This window comes from Myodes glareolus, chromosome 18 (assembly GCF_982192425.1).
Source record: "Myodes glareolus chromosome 18, mMyoGla1.1, whole genome shotgun sequence".
NCBI lineage: Eukaryota > Metazoa > Chordata > Mammalia > Rodentia > Cricetidae > Myodes > Myodes glareolus.
This window is the reverse complement of record NC_142043.1, coordinates 12,567,529-12,573,528: the sequence shown is the minus strand read 5'-3', so window position 1 is coordinate 12,573,528 and position 6,000 is coordinate 12,567,529.

The window sequence follows — 6,000 nt, the reverse complement described above, 5'->3', positions numbered from 1 at the left end:
GTAATGGTAGAGAGGCGGCTAGGGCGAAACTGGACATTTGATGCTACTTAAATTAGATGCCCCTCTAAGCTGCACATAGCTAGCAGCTACCCTGTTGGAGAACACACTTCCCAAGAGCCGGCAGCTTCTTGGATCTGTCTTTCCCACTGGGTCTCTTGGCCTCTTTGTCAAAGCACAGTAGTGGGGACTGTGGGCACAGCTTGTCTCCCTGCTTTCAGTCCTCTTCCATCCAATGTACCTAGAATTTTCCAAGGCCAAATATTATTTCTAATAACAGAGCTTTCTCATTCCAGGTATAATTACCAACCTCTCTGGGGAGAAGGTCTTAGAGACCAACAAATGGCCTATCCAACGTTTCAGAAATGACTTTTTAAAAACGCTTTGGAGTGGACGACCCAGGGAAATTAAATAAGTATCAGGTTGGTTTAAGTTATCACATCTGCCCGTGAGCTGCAGGGCATGTTTGCAGAAGGCTTTTTCACTGGTTCCAAAGAAGAGACAAATTGTTAATAGGCGTGATCGAAGAAAGGGCAGAGCAGGAGCAGGAAGAGCTACCATGGGGAAGAGAATATTAATCAAAAGTGAGGGGCAACCAGAACAAACACATACTTCTTTTCTACAAGTGCTGCAGCTCCTAAAATTTCCAAATTTTAATATGCATATCACATATGCACACTCGTGTAGACTTGTATTAAAATACAGGATCCAGGGCTGGAGGGATGATTTCATAGTTAAGAACACTTAGGACCAAAGTTTGGTTTCCAGCACCCACAACATGCATCTCATAACCACCTATGACTCCAGGTATCTGACTCCTCTCCTGGCCTCCAAGGACACTTGCAAGCCTGTGTGCAGATACTGGGGTGGGGCATGGAGTGGACTCACTAGTCTCAGCGGGATATAGCAGGGCCTGGAAGCCCTAAGCCACAGGCAGAAGCCAACCAGAACAGTCACACAGAGCAGGGCAAATGGTGGCCTGTGCACAGAATGTCATGCCTACCTCTGCATGTGGACCACAGAAGCTTTTATGAAGGAAAGCATTAAGTTGGAACTTGCCCATCATTCAGGATGATCAGCAAGCAGACATGGTGCTGGAGAAGGAGCTGAGAGTTCTACATCCAGATCCACAAGCAACAGGAAGAGAGTGAGCCACTGAGCCTGGATTGGACCTCTGAAAACCTCAGAGCCCACCCCCAATGACACATTTTCTCCAACAAGACCACACTTACAAGTCCTTTCAAATTGTGCTATTCCCTGGTGATCAAGCATTCAAATCTATGAGCCTATGAAGGCCATTCTTACTCAAGCCACCACAACTTCCAAGTACAAGAAGCACAGAGACAGACAGACAGACAGACAGACAGATTACAATCTTCTGTTTCCCATGTTCTGTAGACACCAAGGTGGCAAGGTCAATGCTGCCTACCTTAATTCTCCCCACATTGGTCACATCAGCTTATCTCTCAAATCTGCCAATGACTCATTTACCAATGCTACTGTCCTTGAATACCCTCCCTATTAAGATACATGCATCACTTTAACCTGCAAAATATAAATAAATAAAAATAAAAATAAAAACTTTCTTATTATCAATTGCTTAGGGTTCCCCCTGAGTCTGTGCATACCAGTCCAGAACCAAGACAGAAAAATGAGTAAATCAAACCAAAATCTAGCTGGCTACTTCTACCACTTACTCAAATTGAAGAGCCTCAGAGACAGACAAGGAGAGAGTATGAAAAGGAGGCTAGAAGGCTGGGCGGTGGAGATGCACACCTTCAATCCCAGCACCAGGGAGGCAAAGGCAGGTGATCTCCAAGCTCAAGGCCAGTCTGGTGAGTGGTGAGTTTCAAGATAGTCAGAGCTACACAGAGAAACCTACCTGGGGGAGGCGGGGAAGGTGCTACAGGGAGATTCAGGGAACTTGAAATTCAACTACAAAGAAGTCATGTGGTAGGGCATAACTTTATCCCCAGCACTTGGGAAGCAGAGGCAGGAATATCTTTGCAAGTTCAAGGCCAGCCTGGTCTACATGGTAAGTTCAGGCCAACTACAACTACATAGAAAGACCCTATCTCCAAATACACCAAAACTCAAAACCTACAATGGAATGTACACAGAATGAAAAAGGGAAATGAATACTTTTTAAGGAACAAATCTCAGTGATGTACCTGTAGGACATCAGTCTGTTAAATAGTTAAGCCAACTTCAACTTAAAAAAAAAACTTTTAAAATCATAAAAAAATGTAAATTCTTTGAGTTTCAAACAATATATTTTGATGCTCACTCTCCTTCAATTCTTTCCAGCCCAGATCCACTCCTTTCCCTATCCACCCAACTTCACAACTTTGTATCTTTTTTTTTTTTAAAAAAACCCATAAAGACCAATTTATGCTACCCAAACATTTTTGGATTTGCCCTCTTCCATTAGAGTATGGTCAACTTACCAGAGGCTACACTCTCAGGGGAAGAAAAAAACAAAACAAAAACTGATGTTCCTTCTTAACAGGTAACAATTAATTGCCCATAGCTCCATGGTTAGGGGTGGATTTGGGCCCAACTCCCATCTTCATGCTGGAATTTGGTCTGGCAGGGGCTTGCTTGTACAAGGCTTGTGCATGCTATGGCAACCACCATAAACCCATATATGTAGCTATCCTGTTGTGTCTCGAAGACTTCCTTGTAGCCATCCATTGGCTCCAGCTTTTACACTTTCTGCCCCCTCTTCTAAAATGATCCCTGAGCCTTGGGAGGAGGAGCCACAGTCTATATGTTCCATTTAGTGCTAAGCATTTTGCATTCTTTCTCTGCATCTTGATCAGTTGTGGGTCTCTATGTTAAGCACCCTCTATCGGAATTAGAAGTTTCACAGAGAAGGGCTGAGTACAGCAGAGTGGTTCTAGGGCCCCAACTCCACTTCTTTAAAAGGTGAGTAGTTAGGAGAATGGAAAAGCCACACTGGACAAATGCTAATCACAAAAATGACTGATCAATATGACAAAATCACATAGACTTTGAAGCTTCAAGCCATCTGAGAAACCCTGAGAGAACGGCACATGTGCAAATACATAACAGTCTCTTGGCAACTCACAGAGTAAACAGACAGGAAAAGCCAATTACCAAAAACTCAAACTCTACCCATCAATTTGACTTTGACCTTATTCTATTTAAAGAACACTGAAGCCTACAAAACAGACATTATTTCCAAGTGGACTGCGTCACCAAGATAGAACATATCCCAGACCATAGAAGTTTTGATCATTTAAAGGCACTGAAGGATTCAGGAGTATGAGACAAGAAGATTGTTATGAGTTAAGACATAAACCTGGACGGTACGTTCTAGTCCAGCCTGGAGATCTGGAAATCCTTTCTCAAATAAAAATAAAATAAAATAAACCAGGAGGCTAGAAAGAAGACTCAATGGTTAAAAAGAACTTGCTGCTCTTCCAGAGGACCCAAGTTCAATTCCCAGTACTTACATAGCAGCTCAGAACCGTATGCAACTCCGATTCCAGAGGACTGGACACTCTCCTGGCCTCCATATGTATTGTATGCAGGTGGTGCACAATACATACATGTAGGCAAAATACTTATATGCATAAAATTTAAATCAAAAAAATTATTTTAAAAAATAAAAGGACTGAAATCATGTACAATCACATAAGGAATATTCTCAAACCATAATGCAATCAGAACTCAGTAACAAAATATTAGAATAGTGTGGTACAGTAGATACAGAATGCAAGCTGCAAACATCATTTTAAAATGTTCTACCACCCACAAAAGGGGAAAGAAATTGCTGAGCCTGTGATTCAGCTTAACAAATCCTTTTTCATGCCAAGTCTCCAAAATCCGATATTTGACAGTTAACAGTGCGTTTCCATTTGGAGCAGCCCTGCTCAAGCACTACTAGCTGTATCAGCTGGCTGGACAGCACAATTCTATACAGTAAACTAACATGTTACAGTCACCTTAATCCTCACCTATTAGTATATTGTTACTGTATCTTTCCTCAAAGGGGAAAAAAATCTTACCTTATGACCTAACAGTCCTGTTAACTTTTGAAAGTTAAGCCTCCCTGACAAAGTCATTCCACCAATGGATGTTGCTAGCCTGTCTTCAAACTCTCTTTTCTCACGCACTGTTAGAGAGGGCAAACCCCATGTTTTCAGCCACAGTTCTCACATGGGTCCACAATGACCATGAGCACCTCTGGCTACTCTGGCATCCGGTGGTCTTTAGGCTGTCACTCAGGGTAGTGCTCGGCTCCGCCTGCCTTCCCTACACAGACACAAGAGACATGCCAGCCTTGGCCCACAGTGGTTTATGCCATCTATATCACATTATGTTTATACTTCCTCCACTGGCCACACCTCGTAATAGTGCCACTCTCTGTGGCGGCCATTTTCTCTTAAACTACCACAGCTGATCTGGGCTCACTGTCCAGGGCTCAGCCCAGTGTGATGGGCTAAGAAACAGCAGCAGGAGCTGGCAGCAACTGGGCAGACTGCAGTCAGTCAGGAAGCAGAGACAAATTATCTCCAGTCTTTTCTCCTCCTTATACTCTCCAGGATCCCTAACTAGGGAACGGTGCCACCCACCATGGGAGGGTCTCTGCATCTCAATTAATCTAATCAAGATAAATCCCCCACAGGCCCACCTCCCAGGTGACTGTAGACCTCATTAAGGGGATCATCACCTCTGGGAACGATGTCATCTTCACCTACCCTTTTGCCTTGCTTGGTCTCCAAAGCCTAACTCAGAAGCATTCCTACTTTGCCAAAGATCTCTCTGTTCCATGGGACCGCAACAGCTACCTGAAACTGCATAGTGTACAAAGAAAAGTTCATTTCTTACAGTTCTGAAGGCCTAAGGTTCAAGGTCAAATGGTCACCTCCAGGGTCACATTATCTTGCTGGCCATCTCACAGCAAGAGGCTAAAGGTCCAGAAAGCACACACACAGGACAAACCCGTTCTTATCCTGAGCCCATTCTTATCACTCCCTTCCTAGCAGCATGAATGTGTGCATGAAGGCAAAGTTGAAAAGCCTATCAACACTGTTCCAAAAGTAATTTCACTGCCAAACCCTAACTGGGAAACACACCACAGCACCAAGGATGTCATGCACAGAGGAATACTCCTAGTGGAGAAGGCTTCACTTCTCCCAATTCTAGCACTTTTCTCATAGCTAACCAAATCACTGTCCACATACAGCTTTTCTCTGCATTGAAGTAAGGCCCCTCACAGTTCTGCAGGCCATCACCCCAGCAGGCTCCTCCACCTGCCCATCCTCTCCAATGAGATGTAAATTTCAGTGAAGGGGGGGCTCTTCGTACTCTCCCACTGTCCGTCTGCTATTGCTGCAATCTTCAGAACTGGCTTTGCCCTCCTTAGAAGTTAACTCTCTGTTAGCAATCCTTCACACCAGCTGGTCCTCAAATTCCCTCTGTGGTTTCCAGGTCCTGAATGGATCTTAAATCCTGAACAATGCCTGAATAATTATTTGAGAAGTTTAAAGAGGATGCATTGTTTCCTAAATCACAAGAAAATTAAAGCCAGGAAATTAGAGTTCATTTAAGAAACAGGGAAGCTGGTGAGAAGGCACACATCACAGAGGACCAGTCAACAATGGCCAGAAAGCAATCAGCTCAGACAGACCCTAAGAAAGCACAGGTTCTCAAGTCTTTAAGACACTGTCCTTTGGCCGAGGTGTTCATGCCACCCTTCTCAATCTTGGAGAACAAAAATGGGGAGAAAAAAAGGAGCAAACCCAAAGAAGACAAACTCCCATCTTAAATCTCTACCCTAAAAGAATCAAAACAAAACGGGTAAGGGAGGCAATGGCAGAAAGTCCGTGTATGGGTAGGGTCCTGGTCAGTCAGCGGTCACTCTGGTCTGGAACAGAAGGGTTTCTTGAGCCTCCAAAGAATTAGAGAGAGGTAGAAAACCAAAAAGGGAGGGCAGCCAGAGAGACGGCTCAGGGGGTAGAGCGCCCGACCGCT